The sequence below is a fragment of the Nerophis lumbriciformis genome, linkage group LG12 (assembly GCF_033978685.3).
Source record: "Nerophis lumbriciformis linkage group LG12, RoL_Nlum_v2.1, whole genome shotgun sequence".
In the NCBI taxonomy this organism is placed as follows: domain Eukaryota; kingdom Metazoa; phylum Chordata; class Actinopteri; order Syngnathiformes; family Syngnathidae; genus Nerophis; species Nerophis lumbriciformis.
The window spans coordinates 25,482,782-25,502,875 of record NC_084559.2 but is presented as its reverse complement, the minus strand read 5'-3'; positions in this window follow the sequence as shown (position 1 = coordinate 25,502,875).

Genomic DNA, 20,094 nt, shown 5'->3' with positions numbered 1-20,094 from the left:
AAATAAGACAAATACTGCACTAGAATACATACAGTAGGAAGGGGATTCAAATTGATTGATTGATTGAGACTTTTATTAGTAGGTTGCACAGTACAGTACATATTCCGTACAATTGACCACTAAATGGTAACACCCGAATACGTTTTTCAACTTGTTTTAGTCGGGGTATATATTCATGATACAGATATATACTATCAGATATATACTATCATCATAATACAGTCATCACACAAGATAATCATCAGGGTATATACATTGAATTATTTACATTATTTACAATCCGGGGTGTGGAGGGGGGAGGGGGTTAGGTTTGGTTGTTATCATCATTTCAGTCATCAACAATTGAGAACAGAGAAAGAGAGAGAGAGAGAGAGATCAGAAGGCACAAGAAAAAGTATCCACATTTGATTGTTTACATTTGATTATTAACCGTCCGGGGAGGGTGTTAGTTTAGGGTTGAAGTTGCCTGGAGGTGTACTTTTATTGCGATTTTGAAGGAGGATAGAGATGTCCTTTCTTTTATACCTGTTGGGAGTGCATTCCACATTGATGTGGCATAGAAAGAGAATGAGTTAAGACTTTTGTTAGATCGGAATCCGGGTTTAACGTGGTTAGTGGAGCTCTCCCTGGTGTTGTGGTTATGACAAAAAAAAAGCAGTTACAAAAAGGTTGGGGACCACTGCCTTAAGTCATCAAGTAGCTATGAAATTATAAAAGGATCTTGCTGAATAGACAATGTGTGTAATATTTTTTTCTGACCGTCAAAATAGCCCCAATGATTGCGTTTTACCTGACACATGAAATGTGACAAATTGGGGGAGGGTGCTTTAGCCACTTTATCTGTCAGTGTTGAATATCTTAAATGTGTTTTGTGGCAATTCCAACTTTGACCACAGCGCCAGTTGCTATGTGCAGTGGCGCTTTCCATCATTTTCAACGGACTGCATTGCTAAAAGATTCCCCACCTTCCTTTCAATTGAGATTCACCCAGGAATGGTGTCATATGAATCCCTTTACTACTGTTTAATACATGAATTAAACACTTAATTTAGGCGAATACATGTAGAATATGCTTTAAAAATATTTTTTGTAAACGAAAGCAAGTGGCTTAAAAAACGCTCACCGACTTATATGTTACATATTCGCATGGTAACTGGCAATTGCTATGATATGCTGTGATGCATCAGATCTGTTTTTTGGGGGCAATTCCTGCACTAATCAGATAAGAACTTAAATGCGTTCAGTCATTGGTATTGGTTAACTGGTTAGGATTCAGCTATTTAGAAAGTTAATGTGTGAAGTCGTTGATAAATAACTTTGTCACTCAAGTTGGTCAGTAATTAAGCTTGTTTTGTTACTTCTTGTGTCAAATAGAATCAAAGGGAAGTTGAATTAACTGAATGTCTTCAGAAGGGGAAGATTGTTTATTTTCAAGAGAGGTTCATGAAACCGGACAGAACAGTCATTTCTGATGAGAAATAGTCATTGATTTGTAGCCTTTAGGCCAGGGGTCTGCAACTCAAAACGTTGAAAGAGCCATATTGGACCAAAAATACAAACAACAAATCTGTCTGGAGCCGCAAAAAATTAAAAGCTGTATATAAGTCTGTAATAGCCTACTATCAAAAATGACTATGTGTAACAGGCTGAAGCAAATCTCCGTTGACAGAAATGTTGAAATTTATTATTTATTCTACACATTTTTACAACATTACAAAGCATTAGTAAACCAGAGGCTACTCAGAAGGTGAGATAACTCCTGGAAATTACTGGCTTTTAATGGCCAAAGGTATAGATGTGTGTGTCCAAGTTAAAGGAAAGGGCAGGCTGCCTTCTTTTAATAGATTTATTACAATCTTTGGCAAGCTAGGTAATGTTTGCTGTGGTCTGGAACAATATAACACACAAACAACTATCTGAAATGCAGCCACTATTACATACTGATAATGTGTCATGAGACATGCAAAACTAAATTATATACAAAGCGGATAAAAGTAAAGGATATTAAATGAGCTCAAATATACCAACAAATGAGGCACAATGATGCAATATGTACATACAGCGAGCCTAAATAGCATGTTAGCATTGATTAGCTTGCAGTCATGCAATGAGCAAATATGCCTGATTAGCACTCCGTCAAGTCAATAACATCAACAAAGCGCACCTTTGCGCATTCACGCACAGTATAAAATGTTTGGTGGACACAATGAGACAAAGAAGTGGAATATTTTACATGTAAACAAACGGTTGCGTCACAGTCCACACTATGGTGGGTTCAAGAACCGCCGAAATTAGCAGGACAAAACGATGTTCACCAAATACTCTCATCAGTTACGACATTCCATGATAAGTCACTTCATATTATGAAGTTTTGCGTTACGACGTTCCGTGTTACGACATTCTGTGTTACGACATTCTGCGTTACGATGTTCCATGTCGCGACGTTCCATGTCGCGACGTTCCATGATAAGATGGTTTATATCACGACATTCCGTGTTACAACATTCTGTGTTGCGATATTCTGTTACGATGTTCTGTGTTATGACGTTCTTTGTTACGACGTTACGCGTTACGAATTTTCAGGTTACGACGTTCCGTGTTACGACATTCTGCGTTAGGACGTTGCGCGTTATGTTCCATGTTGCGACGTTCCATGATAAGATGGTTTATATTACGACATTCCGTGTTACAACATTCTGTGTTACGATATTCTGTTACAATGTTCTGTGTTACGACGTTCTTTGTTACGACGTTACATGTTACGAATTTTCAGGTTACGACGGTCCGTGTTACGACATTCTGTGTTACGACATTCTGGGTTAGGACGTTGCGCGCTACGATGTTCCATGTTGCAACGTTCCATGATAAGATGGTTTATATTACGACATTTCGTGTTACAACATTCTGTGTTACGATTTTCTGTTACAATGTTCTTTGTTACGACGTTACGCGTTACGAATTTCCAGGTTACGACGTTCCGTGTTACGACATTCTGTGTTACGACATTCTGCATTACTACGTTGCGCGTTACGATGTTCCATGTTGCGACGTTCCATGTTGCGACGTTCCATGTTGCGACGTTCCATGATAAGATGGTTTATATTACGACATTCCGTGTTACAACATTCTGTGTTACGATTTTCTGTTACAATGTTCTTTGTTACGACGTTACGCGTTACGCATTTCCAGGTTACGACGTTCCGTGTTACGACATTCTGTGTTACGACATTCTGCATTACTACGTTGCGCGTTACGATGTTCCATGTTGCGACGTTCCATGATAAGATGGTTTATATTACGACATTCCGTGTTACAACATTCTGTGTTACGATTTTCTGTTACAATGTTCTTTGTTACGACGTTCCGTGTTACGAATTTCCAGGTTACGACATTCCATGACAAGTAATTACGTGTTACTTCATTCTGTATTACGACAATCTGTGTTACGACATCTCGTGTTACAACGTTCCGTGTTACAACATTCAGTGTTACGATATTTTGTTACGACGTTCTGTGTTACGACATTCTTTGTTACGACGTACTAACAATTGGGAAAGTTTGTGTCATGTTTGTCCTCAAACAAAAAACATAGTCAAACAAAAACCTTATTTTTCCCCCCATCTTTTTCCATTTTCAATTATTCTTTAAAAATGCTCCAGGGAGCCACCAGGGCGGCACTAAAGAGCCGCATGACCGCGGCTTCAGGCTTATACTATGGCTCTTAGGCTGTCACCAATGCAAGCCGTCAAAAACCTCCATATCCACTTATAGGTACTGCAGTGGTGACTCACCCTGCACCCTCCATAAAAGCCCAAAGAACCAAATCACAAAGGTCAAAAAGAGGAAGCGTGATACTCCTCCGTACTCCTATTGACCTGCCTCCCTTCAATTGGTTCAAACATCCTCCTTCATTAAATGCTTATCAATTCCCTCAAATCTGGTCTTGCTTTTCTGTCACTCTGGTGTTCTTTCTAGCTCTTGCCGGGGAAGAATAAGGAGCAGCAGTGCTATTCACATTGGTAATTATATGTCTGTTCTTTGTTGGAGAGGACTGTTATTTTCCATTAATGGTCAGACATATTATATAAGAGAGGCTTTATGGAGGTGATAATGGCGGAGGACAGAGGTGATGGCGAACTGGTGAGTATACCAGTGTTGCTCTTTTTTCGCGCGTGGGGGCACGGGCGAGCTTTCATTAATCCTTGGAGAGTACGCGCGTGCCCGCAGCTGCGCACGGGCACAATGAAGTACGCACAATGTGAGAACACACTCCCACGTACGGACGCCGTTCAGACCCGCGAGCGCACGCGGACACACTCGCCATTGAGAAAAGCAAAGAAGTAGGCCACGACACTGGGATATGCTGATGCAGAGGTTATGCCCACTTTCGTGGTATGATTTATTCATCCAATGTTTGCAAAATGCCATATGAAATATAGATGGTCTGACTTTGCCCTTTAATGTTTTATGCCAGCATGACTGTGGCAGCAGGGAGGATGCGTACGATGGACATACAATACAGGTGGTCTTCATTTGACCATGTTCAGTGTTACTACATTCCGCATTACGACATTCTGTGTTTTGACATTCCATGTTACGACGTTCCGCGTAATGACGTTCGGTGTTACGACATGCCATGTAACAACATTCCGTATTACAACGTTCTGTGTTACTTCATTCTGAGTTACGACAACTTGTTTTACGACATTTCGTGTTACGACATCTCGTGTTACAACGTTCCATGTTACGACATTCTGTGTTACGGTATTCTTTTACGACGTTCTGTGTTACGACGTTCTTTGTTACGATGTTACGTGTTTCAAATTTCCAGAATCAGAATCGTTTTATTGCCATTGTTTGAGAACGGGTTCACAAAGTAGGAATTTTTCTTGGTGCAATCGTGCAACATAAAACACATACAACACAGATTTGGTAATAACAAGAGCTGTAACTGAGCTATCAGACTTAGAAGGAATTCAGGTTACGACATTCCGTGATAAGTCATTTCGTATTATGAGGTTTTGTGTTACGACGTTCCGTGTTACAACATTCTGTCTTACGACATTCTGCGATACAACGATGCGCGTTACGATGTTCCATGTTGCGACGTTCCATGTTGCGACGTTCCATAATAAGATGGTTTATAAATAAATAAATAATAAATGATAAATGGGTTATACTTGTATAGCGCTTTTCTACCTTCAAGGTACTCAAAGCGCTTTGACAGTATTACCACATTCACCCATTCACACACACATTCACACACTGATGGCGGGAGCTGCCATGCAAGGCGCTAACCAGCAGCCATCAGGAGCAAGGAGTGAAGTCTCTTGCCCAAGGACACAACGGACGTGACTAGGATGGTAGAAGGTGGGGATTGAACCCCAGTAACCAGCAACCCTCCGATTGCTGGCACAGCCACTCTACCAACTTCGTTATGTTACGACATTCCGTGTTACAACATTCTGTGTTACGATATTTTATTACGGCCTTCTGTGCTACGATGTTCTTTGTTACGACATTACGTGTTACGAATTTCCAGGTTACGACATTCCATGATAAGTAATTTTGTGTTACTTCATTCTGTGTTACGATGTTCTTTGTTACGGCGTTACGTGTTACGAATTTCCAGGTTACGACATTCCTTGATAAGTAATTTTGTGTTACTTAATTCTGTGTTACGACAATCTGTGTTACGACATCTCATGTTACGACATTTCGTGTTACGACATCTCGTGTTACAACGTTCCGTGTTACAACGTTCCGTGTCACAACATTCCGTGTTACAACATTCTGTTACGACTTTCTGTGTTACGGCATTCTTTGTTACAACGTTCTTTGTTACGACGTTACGTGTTACAAATTTCCAGGTTACGACATTCCATGATAAGTCATTTCGTGTTATGAAGTCTTGTGTTACGACGTTCCATGTTACAGCATTCTATGTTACGACATTCCACGTTGCTACGTTGCGCGTTACGACGTTCCATGTTGCGACGTTCCATGATAATAACCGAATCAAATCAGCAGTTATTTTCCGTTTTTTCCGTACCTTGGAGACATCATGCCTCGTCGGTGTGTTGTCGGAGGGTGTAACAACACGAACAGGGACGGATTCAAGTTGCACCAGTGGCCCAAAGATGCGAAAGTGGCAAGAAATTGGACGAAATTTGTTCAAAATACGAGGGTGTGGGGAAAGCCGACGAAAATGGTCAGTCGTTTGTTCCGCACACTTTACCGACGAAAGCTATGCTATGACAGAGATGGCAAGAATGTGTGGATATCCTGCGACACTCAAAGCAGATGCATTTCCAACGATAAAGTCAAAGAAATCTGCCGCCAGACCCCCATTGAATCTGCCGGAGTGTGTGAGCAATTCAGGGACAAAGGACCTCGGTAGCACGGCAAGCAAAGGCGGCAGTTTGTTCCCGCAGACGAGCGAGCTAAACCCCCTGGATGTCTTGGCTCACACCGTCCCTTATGCCACCGAAGATAATCAAGAGAAGAATATCGACCCTAGCTTCCCTGGCCTGCTGACATCAACTCCAAAACTGGACAGATCAGCTTTCAGGAAAAGAGAGCGGATGAGGGTATGTCTACAGAATATATTAATTGATGAAAACTTTATTCATTACTCGTGGTTTTACGTAAATTATTATACATAAACTGTGTTTACCAATAATTTAGCTTAAAAACATTACAACACTTATAAACAAACACATACCAATCGTTGGTTAGAAGGCGATCGCCGAATTCGTCCTCGCTTTCTCCCGTGTCGCTGGCTGTCGTGTCGTTTTCGTCGGTTTCGCTTGCATACGGTTCAATGTCGCTACCTTGCTGTTCTATCCGCCATGTTTGTTTGTATTGGCATCACTGTGTGACGTCACAGGAAAATGGACGGGTGTATATAACGATGGTTAAAATCAGGCACTTTGAAGCTTTTTTTAGGGATATTGGATGGGTAAAATTTTGAAAAAAACTTCGAAAAATAAAATAAGCCACTGGGAACTGATTTTTAATGGTTTTAACCCTTCTGAAATTGTGATAATGTTCCCCTTTAAACAAAGAAAACAATCTGAAGTTGTCTTTATTGTCAAGTGATCGTGCCATGATTTTACCAGTCCGGCCGGCCCACTTGGGAGTAGGTTTTTCTCCATGTGGCCCCCGATCTAAAATGAGTTTGACACCCCTGATCCAAGCAGACATTAGCAGGATCACCATCATCACGTTAATACTATTATATCTTTGTCACTGCTAATGGTGCCTGCTCCCACATCATGCTCATGTACAGTACAGTGAATCATAGTGTCATCTATATAATACAGATGAATAATTAGGTGCACTGATGAGAGAAACGAGTGTGATCTGCAACTCTTGCTCCAACGGTAGAATGGATAATGGCTATGGTTGGCTTGTGAATTGACCATCATTGATTGTCTGCAGCTGCGGTTTTCCCATGAGGTCCGTTCATGAACGAACAGATCAATCTGCTTTGGAACAAGTTAAAAAATGTAAAGTGACTGTTTGCTAATCCAGTAATGTAAATTATACACACGCAGCTTCTCAGCATCAATTCGAGAGTGGAATTAAGAAATGTTTGCGTTCATTCTGGAAACCGTGACAATGAAAGCTCGCTTGCCAAAAAAAAAAAAGGCGTCTTTGAATGCAACAATGTAAAGATTATATAACCTTGCCCCTGTCAGTAAAGCATACACCATCGACCACGCTGATATGTTGTCATGTTTGTTGCTTTAGCAAAGCATGATGGGAAATGACATTGGTGCCTGGAGCAATGTGAGAGGACGCGGAGGCAGAGATGGAAAAGTGATTGGGAAACAGGGGATGATGTGTACTGTTGCATTAGTGTAGCAATGCACATTATGAACATACATGCATACATATATACGTACATTCCGAGCCGGCGCCATTTGCATCGCCAGGAAATCAACTGTATAAATCACAGGTGTCAAACTCAAAGCCCGGGTACCAGATCTGGCCCGCCATGTCATTTTATATGGCCCGCGAAAGCGTCAATAAATTATATACATTTTCTTAATAAGTGTATTTGTATATCTGTTTTAACAGAAAAAAATACGTACAATTGCATATGTTTTTATTCAATACCATCTAACAAAGTAACAAATATTATATTATCATATATATATTTTTTTTTTCTTAGAATAAATACTCAAATATCTGCTTGACTTATGTATGAATCTGTAATAATTTTGTTGTTCATGTTAATATTGTAATGTCAGTTAGGTTGGAAAGTAGTTATAATCTGTAATAATAATTATCTATTAATTGTGTGTTTCCTAATAATGTAACAAATATTATATGAATAAAATAAATATCTGATTGACTTATGATGTTAAAGCTAATTAATGTTATACATTAAATTGTACATTGTAAGAATTAATAGATTTTATGGTAAAAAAAAAAAAAAAAAAAAAAATAGTCTGCTCAGTCGCCAGAATTTTACCATTTAAAAAAAAACATGATTTCCATTTACACCACATAACCAAAAACAACCATAGATTTAATGATAAAAGACTGGCCTTTTATTTGCCTGAATTTTTCCGTTAAAAAAACAGTGCAACCGTTTTTCCATTTATATTAATATGCTGTAAATAAAAACAGCATATAAAAACAACGACAAAAAAACACCGTGAATTCCACAATAAAATTCTGCCGACTGAGTTGCCAGTCTACAGATTTATTTTCGACGAAATACGTAAAAAAAAAAAATTATATATACCGTATTTTTCGGAGTATAAGTCGCACCTGCCGAAAATGCATAATAAAGAAGGAAAAAAACATATATAAGTCGCACTGGAGTATAAGTCCCATTTTTGGGGGAAATTTATTTGCTAAAACCCAACACCAAGAATAGACATTTGAAAGGCAATTTAAAATAAAGAATAGTGAACAACAGGCTGAATAAGTGTACGTTATATGAGGCATAAATAACCAACTGAGAACGTGCCTGGTATGTTAACGTAACATATTATGGTAAGAGTCATTCAAATAACTATAACATATAGAACATGCTATACGTTTACCAAACAATCTGTCACTCCTAATCGCTAAATCCCATGAAATTTTATACGTCTAGTCTCTTACGTGAATGAGCTAAATAATATTATTTGATATTTTACGGTAATGTGTTAATAATTTCACACATAAGTCGCTCCTGAGTATAAATCGCACCCCCGGCCAAACTATGAAAAAAACTGCGACTTATAGTCCGAAAAATACGGTACCTTACTCGGTTTCTTGTGTGTGAGAGTTTTTCATTACAATAAGATTTTATTCATTTTTGCATAAACCGGGTTGGATTATTTACTTCTTGAGGTCAGTGTTTGGAACAACGATTGTCACACACACACTGGGTGTGGTGAAATGTGTCCTCTGCATTTGACCCATCCCCTTGTTCACCCCCTGGGAGGTGAGGGGAGCAGTGAGCAGCAGCGTGCGCCGCGCTCGGTAATCATTTTGGTGATTTAACCCCCAATTCCAACCCTTGATGCTGAGTGCCAAGCAGGGAGGCAATGGGTCCCATTTTTTGGTATGACTCGGCCGGGGTTTGAACTCACGACCTCCCAGTCTCAGGGCGGACATTCTAACCACAAGGCCACTGAGCTGGTAAAGTGGGCGATTATATATTTTTCTGAAATCTAAAATTATTGCAGTCCTACTCAACACTGTCAAGTAATGGAGAAAATAATCAGATCTCATTATGTGTAATCACATAATTGGATTCCCAAATTACCATCAGTCTAAATATTATGTTTTAGTAAGGTAAATAATGGATTTCATATGCACTTGTTATGTTGGCTTGATATTATCAGTACCACTGTGTAGGTCAGGGGTCGGCAACCCGCGGCTCTAGAGCCGCATGCGGCTCTTTAGCGCCGTCCTAGTGGCTCTCTGGAGCTTTTTCAGAAATGTATGAAAAATGGAAAAAGATGAGGGGAAAACAATCTATTTTTTGTTTTAATATGGTTTCTGTAGGAGGACAAACATGACACAAACCTCCCTAATTGTTATAAAGCACACTGTTTATATTAAACATGCTTCACTGATTCGAGTATTTGGCGAGCGCCGTATTGTCCTACTAATTTTGGTGGTCCTTGAACTCACCGTAGTTTGTTTACATGTATAACTTTCTAGGACGTGTTTTATGCCACTTCTTTTTCTGTCTCATTTTGTCCACCAAACTTTCAAGGTTGTGCATGAAAGGTGAGTTTTGTTGATGTTATTGACTTGTTGGAGTGCTAATCAGACATATTTGGTCACTGCAAGACTGCAAGCTAATCGATGCTAACATGCTATTTAGGCTAGCTATATGTACATATTGCATTATAATGCCTCATTTGTAGCTATATTTGAGGTCATTTAGTTTCCTTTAAGTCCTCTTAATTCAATTTATATCTCATGACACACTATCTGTATGTAATATGGCTTTTAATTTTTTGCCGCTCCAGACAAATTTTTTTTGGTATTTTTGGTCCAATATGGCTCTTTCAACATTTTGGGTTGCCGACCCCTGGTGTAGGTAGACAAAATAACCAGCACAAAATATGCACAACATTTCCAAAATCCACTGACCTTACAGCAATGCATCTTTTTAATTCATCAAAAACACAACAAAGTGTGAAAGTCGAGTTGCTTGTTCTCATATTAAGAGGAAATGTGTGATTGATTCTAGCAAACATAATGCCCTTCAGCTCTGCCATTACAGTGAGTGTGTGCAAAGGCAACAACCGGCCGTGCAATCTTAACCACATACACCGTCTTCCTGATAATGCCTTGTAATGAGGTTTGCTGCCGTCAGCACCCTCTCAGATAGAACACACCGGAATTGGTTTTGACACCAAGAGGTACTTGGGGAGGGGAGGCAGAGACAAAGACTTTTGAAAGATGATGCATCCCTGCAGGATGATATAACCAGGTGCGTTTGTTCATAACTGTAAATGCACAGCCATCCGTGCATGGATGCATGCATGCGTCAGAATAGAGTAGATTGTTTCGTTCCACAAGGTCTGACGAAAACCAAATTGTACGAAATTGGAAGCACTTTCTCCCATCAGGAGCAATGTAAATCCAATTAATCTGCTCAGACACCCACAAATATGAACAAAAAGCAATTTTTATCAGAGAATAATTTTGGTTTCACCTGACAAAAAGTACATATAAATGACAAATAAAATGTAAATGAACATTTAACATAACTTTTATCTTTATTGAATTGGTGAAGACGGCGATGAGCAGAGAGAAAGGAGTGAAGGGGACGTCACTCTAGTGTTCTTTTTTTTAAACTCTTCTTTCAGAGGTCTTTTTATCGATTTACAAAAGACACAATATCTCCCGAACCCTCCTATACACCACAAAATAAGTCACTGGGATAAGGCATTGGGTATAACTGTCTTGAATTAAACCTTACAATGACAGCAATAGCAGGATAATGACACTGTATCAGTCATCAATATTAATAATAATCAAAATCCTGATCATATAAGAGCAGAATGATCAGCACAGGGATTATTTTAGTAATCGATTGATCTATTGTTTAGTTTGCTCGATTAAATTCGGATAAAATCGCAAAAAGCCGCTGCCTGACCAGGGCTCAGAAAATCTGTAGAGACTCCTCCCACCCCCACCAAGGACGTTTTTACTGCTGGACTCTGGAAAGCCTCCGTAGCAGAACTTCCAGGTTCTGTAACAGCTTCTTCCCTCAGGCCATAAGACTCTTGAACGCATCATAATAATCCCCTTAATTCCCCCCAAAAACAGATTAACTCGCTGGACTATAAAGACAATACAACATACATCCATAAATGTGGATGCATATGCAAAAGTGCAATATATTTATCTGTACTGTAATCTATTTATTCATATCTGCACCTTATTGCTCTTTTATCCTGCACTACAATGAGCTTATCTGTACTGTAAAGTTCAAATTTGAAGGACAATAAAATAAGTCTAAGTCTTTAAACACACCTTATAGCCTTAATGCATATTTTTAGAAAAATTGTCTAAATAAAGTGGCTGTGCAGAACATGCAGTCCAGATTTTATCAATTATTTTTAGTTATATTCATTAAATGATTATTCGAAGCAACAAAATATAAATCTTTTTTTTAATCAAATTAATCAATTCAGTCAATGAGCCATTGCAGCCCTAACAGGATGTCAATGGCCTGTCAAAAATGCTTGGAATTAATTAAAAGATGATAACTCACTTAATTATTCCTGTACCTATGTAGTGGATTTATGGAACAATAGTAAAAAAAAAAAAAAAATGTATTGAGAGTATTAAAAAAATATTTTTAGAACCTCATATCGTAAATCAAATTTTATGTATTAATGATTTAAAAACACGTCCCTTATCCAATGGAAAGGGATGGGTGGGTGGGGCAGCCTCCTCCCATCTTAGGACGTGCCAGTAATGTGGGAAATTAGATTTTTTTTCTTTTGCGAATTCACCAGTGTTTCTCGCTTTCTTTACCAAAGTGCTGGCACTTGCAACTTTTTTTGGCCCCATGTTGGCTTATTTTGCAGTCGCACCCAATAAAAAAAAGTGTGGGATTCTTTGCTTGGGTGAAAATTTTTTTGCGAGCAAAAACCACTACTTTGCTACGCAGTGTTTGGCTGTACGATAATCAGGAGAGTATGCAAAACAGTGGGGCGTACAAAAACCGAGGCACCACCCTATGTGTGAAAATTAGATAATGGTGTAAGCTTTGATGATTAAGAAGGATGTCAGTATTGTGTCAAAGCTATGCTAAATGGATGGTCAGCGCCTGAGAGATGCGGCCTACCATCAAGACCTCGCACTCCCCTCTGTATCTCGAGATGTACATTGTAATATGTATATGTGCTTTGCTATGAAAGTTTTTTCCCACTCCAGACTGGGCCCCCTTAGGAGCCCAGTCTAGATTGTATTTTTTTACTCATTCTTCCCCAGCGTTTTACCTTTTTCCCATCTTTTACGGGGCGCGTTGTGGCGACCCATCAGCGTTCCTGTTCTGTAACCCTGTACACTGTTTGTTTTGTCCAATCTTGAACGGGTTTGTGCTGAAAACAAAGTTTTGTTGTACTTGTGCAATGACAATAAAGACCTATCCTATCCTATCCTATCCTAAATATAATTAAAGTCAGTGTGATCCTGGCGAAAAGTTTGCTAATTTGCATATGCTTAGACTAGTTTCCCTCCACATTTGTCATGTTCCCTTTATTGATAAAGTAGTTCTTGCGTGTAACCCATTACACTAGAAATCGGGCGAAAAAAGAGAAAAACGACATAATAGACTGTGTAATGCAGTACTTACCAAAATGGAGGAGAAGAAGGTAAAGTAAAAGTAGAGGAGAAAAGAAAGAAAGAATGAGACGTCAAAGTGCAGACAGGCCAGACAGCAGATATAACATTATTTATGGGCTGGGAGTAAAGTAACATACTGCAGCCACTTCATCAAAGATTGGAGCTGTCCCCGTGAAAAAAGGACTGAACACACTCTTTAAGTCTTACTTTGAAAGTGCTGACAACAAAAACATGCACAGTAAGACAAGTCGCAAAGCCAATCAGCAGGGCTCAAAAGTTGTGATGTTATGATGACAAATACAATGATTATTTTGACAACGGTGTTATGTTGGTGAAAAGACAGATGGGTAATCGTGACTACCGTATTTTTCGGACTATAAGTCGCTCCGGAGTATAAGTCGCACCGGCCGAAAATGCATAATAAAGAAGGAAAAAAAAACATATATAAGTCGCATTTTTTGGGGAAATTGATTTGATAAAACCCACACCAAGAATAGACATTTGAAAGGCAATTTAAAATAAATAAAGAATAGTGAACAACAGGCTGAATAAGTGTACGTTATATGAGGCATAAATAACCAACTGAGAATGTGCCTGGTATGTTAACGTAACATATTATGGTAAGAGTCATTCAAATAACTATAACATATAGAACATGCTATACGTTTACCAAACAATCTGTCACTCCTAATCGCTAAATCCCATGAAATCTTCTTCCTTGGTGTCGCTTCTAAACAACTCTGCCAACTCCAAAGGTAGACAATGCGCCGTAATGTGTTAAAGGGGAACATTAACACAATTTCAGAAGGGTTAAAACCATTAAAAATCAGTTCCCAGTGGCTTATTTTATTTTTTGAAGTTTTTTTCAAAATATTACCCATCACGCAATATCCCTAAAAAAAGCTTCAAAGTGCCTGATTTTAACCATCGTTATATACACCCGTCCATTTTCCTGTGACGTCACACAGTGATGCCAATACTAACAAACATGGCACATAGAACAGCAAGGTATAGCGACATTAGCTCGGATTCAGACTCGGATTTCAGCGGCTTAAGCGATTCAACAGATTACGCATGTATTGAAACGGAAGGTTGTAGTGTGGAGGCAGGTAGCGAAAACGAAATTGAAGAAGAAACTGAAGCTATTGAGCCATATCGGTTTGAACCGTATGCAAGCAAAACCGACGAAAATGACACGACAGCCAGCGACACGGGAGAAAGCGAGGACGAATTCGGCGATCGCCTTCTAACCAACGATTGGTATGTGTTTGTTTGGCATTAAAGGAAACTAACAACTATGAACTAGGTTTACAGCATATGAAATACATTTGGCAACAACATGCACTTTGAGAGTGCAGACAGCCCAGTTTTCATCAATTAATATATTCTGTAGACATACCCTCATCCGCTCTCTTTTCCTGAAAGCTGATCCGTCCAGTCCAGTTGAAAATGCATCTGCTTTGAGTGTCGCAGGATATCCACACATTCTTGCCATCTCTGTCGTAGCATAGCTTTCGTCGGTAAAGAACAAAACGTCCAATTTCTTGCCACTTTCGCATCTTTGGGCCACTGGTGCAACTTGAATCCGTCACTGTTCGTGTTGTTACACCCTCCGACAACACACCGACGAGGCATGATGTCTCCAAGGTACGGAAAACAGTCGAAAAAACGGAAAATAACAGAGCGGATTTGACTCGGTGTTTGTAATGTGTTTGAGAAAATGGCGGATTGCTTCCCGATGTGACGTCACGTTGTCACATCCGAGAGCGAATAATAGAAAGGCGTTTAATTCGCCAAAATTCACCCATTTAGAGTTCGTAAATCGGTTAAAAAAATATATGGTCTTTTTTCTGCAACATCAAGGTATATATTGACGCTTACATAGGTCTGGTTATAATGTTCCCCTTTAATAATTTCACTAATTTCTTCTTGTCTCAGTTAGACCACTCGTGTTGGGCCATTGGCCATTGGTGTTGGATATTTTCCCCGTATTTTAGTGAAGTCATTTACAAAAGGTAAATAATGGTAGGCTATATGCTACTTGGATCTAGCAGCTACACAACAGCTAAGCACATAATAGCACACAAGCTAGACAGACATAATAATTCATTCAACAATATTGTACTTTAAAACAGCACTTTTGCTAATGTTGACAAGTATCAAATAATTATAGTTGCATATTACTTACACATACAAAGTCTCCAAGGCAGAACAGTAACAAACGTATCTACAGCATTCAACTTACTGCATCATGAGCTTAACTTAATGAATTGTTGTGACCACGAGGTGTCACCAAAAACAATTACCACTCTGCTTCAACTTAAAAACAGTATAAGTACATTCTGGACTGTTGATAATAAATAGGTTAATGCTTTTCATTCCTACCATTGTTTCTAACATTCTACAAAACAAACGAGAACGGTTTGCATAATTCCTGCTGGTATATTCTTCGATAGATATCGGAATCAGCAAATAGTCAGGACTCCAACATCGGTATCGTTTTCAGAAGTGAAGAAGTTGTATCGGGGCGACCCTCGTAAAAACTTGGGTTTTGGCTACTTTTTAAAGGATGAAATATTCGCACTTATGCACACAAATGTCAACCATTTTTGTCAACCAAAATGTTTTTTTTCTTAATTGATGGGTTATGGTTATTATGTTAGTTTATTCCGAACATGCATGCAATACATTTACAATAGGATACATCACAGAGTTAGTTTCTCATTACCTGTCCAAAAAGGAGTAAGAAGAGGCAGAGCTTATTTAATCCTACCTCTTTTCGTATCACAGCAATTACCGTATTTTTTGGAGTACAAGTCGCTCCGGTGTATAAGTCGCCCTGGCCAAAAATGCATAATAAAGAAGGAAAAAAACATGTATAAGTCGCACTGGAGTATAAGCAGTGTTGGGACTAACGCGTTACAAAGTAACGCGTTACTGTAACGCCGTTAGTTTCGGCGGGAACTAGTAATCTAAAGCGTTATTTTTTTTTATTCAGTAATTTAGTTACCGTTACTACATGATGCGTTACTGCGTTATTTTACGTTACTTTTGATGTAGTATCGGCTAGAAACAGAAGCGCTGCGGTGTCGTTCTTCTGAATCTTCCTCTGTCACAAGCCGGAGAGAAGAAAAGAGGCGCGGTCTATGTGTGTGTGTGTGTGTGGGTGTGGGGAGGGGATGAGGCACACAAGTTTTTTTTGTTTCATATATCAAACCGCGGATCACGTGATCCGCGGTTTGATTTATGAAACAAAAAAAAAAGTTGTTGGCACGTTCAGTCCACACACAGCGTGGTCATGGCGAGCGGAGTAACGGAGGAGCTTGAACGCCCCCGCCATTGAATCGGTGTGTTTATAAGTGCAGATTCGGTTGTGCAAAACGAGGGTTTTAAACACATGCTGAACGTGCTTGAACCACGTTACGACATCCCGTCGCGCACCCACTTCAGCAATAAGATTGTGCCAGATCTTTATGAGCAGGAGAAGAAAAAAGTTGTGGATGAACTATCCCGAGCATCATCTGTTGCGCTCATGACAGACGGGTGGACGTCCAGCGGAACTATAAGCGCTCACTTCATCACAGCAGACTGGGAGATGAGAAGACACGCCCCCTCTACGAGAGTCACCTTGCGCAGGTACTGACACAAGCAGTAGAGGAATGGAAGATAAAGATATCCCAGTCACACGTGATAATGCCAAAAATCAAATAATTACAGAGAATGAGGCAGGACTGGGACCACAGATAGGTGCTTTGCACATGTAGTGAATTTGGCATCCCAGAAGGGAATCTCAGTCAATAGGATGGAGCGTCTCTTTGGGAGGATCAGGAAGGTTTCCTACTTCCACCCAAGCACAACAGCTGCTCATGTGCTTAAGACAAAGCAAGAAATGCTAAAGCTGCCTGCTCATACATGATGTCCCAACGAGGTGGAACTCCACTTATGATATGTTGGAGCAGCAGGCAGCTATATACTCTGCATTGACCCACAACACCCTGAAGACAAATGTCACCCTGTCTGATGATGATGTGAGAGTGGCAGATGAGGTCCTCCAGGTGCTTAAACCCCTCAAAAGTGTTCCATCTCTACTGAGCACTGAAACTTCACCATCTGTGTCAATGATCCTGCCACTGAAAACAAGTATTCTACAATCCATGGCTCCAAGTGTGGAAGACAGCAGCATCACTCCAGATGTCAGGCTTTATGTTTCAAGGAAGATGATGTGCCTTCTTATGTTGCACTTTAACTTGTTTTTTATTCATGGTCATTGGTCCAAGTTTAAAGAAAGGAGGAATGCCTTTTTATGTTGCACTGTTTTTCATTAATTATGTTAAAAGGAAAATAAAAATGTATGTCAAGTTGATCAACAGATTGTATTATTCTCCAGTGCAATAACAGTACTGAAATGAAGGCAAAAAGGGCATTAATGGGAGCTTTAAAAAAAAAGAAGAAAAAAAGAAGTAACTAAATAGTTACTTTTCACAGTAACGCATTACTTTTTGGTGTAAGTAACTGAGTTAGTAACTGAGTTACTTTTGAAATAAAGTAACTAGTAACTGTAACTAGTTACTGGTTTTCAGTAACTAACCCAACACTGAGTATAAGTCGCATTTTTTTGGGAAATGTATTTGAAAAAACCCAACACCAAGAATAGACATTTGAAAGGCAATTTAAAATAAATAAAGAATAGTGAACAACAGGCTGAATAAGTGTACGTTATATGACGCATAAATAACCAACTGAGAACGTGCCTGGTATGTTAACGTAACAAATTATGGTAAGAGTCATTCAAATAACTATAACATATAGAACATGCTATACGTTTACCAAACAATCTGTCACTCCTAATCGCTAAATCCCATGAAATCATATACGTCTAGTCTCTTACGTGAATGAGCTAAATAATATTATTTAATATTCTACGGTAATGTGTTAATAATTTCACACATAAGTCGCTCCTGAGTATAAGTCGCACCTCCAGGCCAAACTATGAAAAAAACTGCGACTTATAGTCTGAAAAATACGGTACTAATAAGTCAGACTAAGCATTGAAGTTTGTCGCCATGCCCCTCCCACATCCTTTGACTGAAATATGTCTACTATCTGTGATTTTCATGTGCAACCACATAATCAAAGAGTTTGTGGAAACATCACCCTGGATTTTGGTCCGAAGTAGCAGATCGAAACCAAAATGGATTTGTTTGCAAACATGGGCTCTTGAGACTTTTTTGTGCATCCTGTCATGATAGACAACTCCGCACGATTTAGTGACGATTAGTGAAAGTGATGGCAGGATGTTTATTTTTAATTTTTTACTACCGAGGTTTAAGGATTTTTTTTACCGCATCCAACACGCTTAGACTTAGACTTAGAAATTGTTCCACACAGTAGCTCAGTTACAATGATGGAAAATGTAAGGATGGAAAGGACAATGCAGGTATAAATAGACTAAATATAGAGATATAAAATATAACATATATACGTAATATTTACATAATATATGTACAGTATATTATATATACTGATATATTATATTATGTCTATATCATATAGACCAGTGTTTTTCAACCTTTTTTGAGCCAAGGCACATTTTTGGCGTTGAAAAAATGCGGAGGCACACCACCAGCAGAAATCATTAAAAAGCGAAACTCGGTAGACAGTAAAAAGTTGTTGTCGCAATTGTTGGATATGACTTTAAACCATAACCAACCATGCATCAATATAGCTCTTGTCTCAAAGTAGGTGTACTGTCACGACCTGTCACATCACGCCATGACTTTTTGAGTTTTTTGCTGTTTTCCTGTGTGTAGTGTTTTAGTTCTTGTCTTGCGCACCTATTTTGGTGGCTTTTTCTCTTTTTTTGGTATTTTCCTGTAGCAGTTTCATGTCTTCCTTTGAGCAATATTTCCCGCATCTACTTTGTTTTAGCAATCAAGACTATTTCAGTTGTTTTTATCATTCTTTGTGGGGACATTGTTGTCATGTTCGGATGTACATTGTGGACGCCGTCTTTGCTCCACAGTAAGTCTTTGCTGTCGTCCAGCATTCTGTTTTTGTTTACGTTGTAGCCAGTTCAGTTTTAGTTTCGTTCTGCATAGCCTTCCCTAAGCTTCAATGCCTTTTCTTAGGGGCACTCACCTTTTGTTTATTTTTGGTTTAAGCATTAGACACCTTTTTACCCGCACGCTGCCTCCCGCTGTTCCCGACATCTACAACGCAATTAGCTACCTGCTGCCACCTACTGATGTGGAAGAGTATTACACAGTTACTCTGCCGAGCTCTAGACAGCACCGACACTCAACAACAACACATCATTTGCAGACTATAATTACTGGTTTGCAAAAAATATTTTTAACCCAAATAGGTGAAACTAGATAATCTCCCACGGCACACCAGACTGTATCTCACGGCACACTAGTGTGCTGCGGCACAGTGGTTGAAAAACACTGATATAGACAATATATAACAATTACCATGTACAATATTACAGTATATGTGACAGCTGCAGCATAAAATAGAGAGTAAATCCAGCAGAAAATAGAAAATATACATTAAAAACAGAGAGAGGTAGCTAACATAGAAGGTGTCAGGTAATAGACAGAGATCATCTATTGCTGTATGGCGAGTGATTATACAGCTGGATGGAGTGTGGAATGAAGGAGTTCTTGAATGGAACACTGTGGGAACGAAGCTGAAGGAGCCTGTTGGAGTATGAGCTCCGCTGTCCCTCAATTGTCTGGTGGAGTGGGTGGGCAGGATTGTCCATGATGG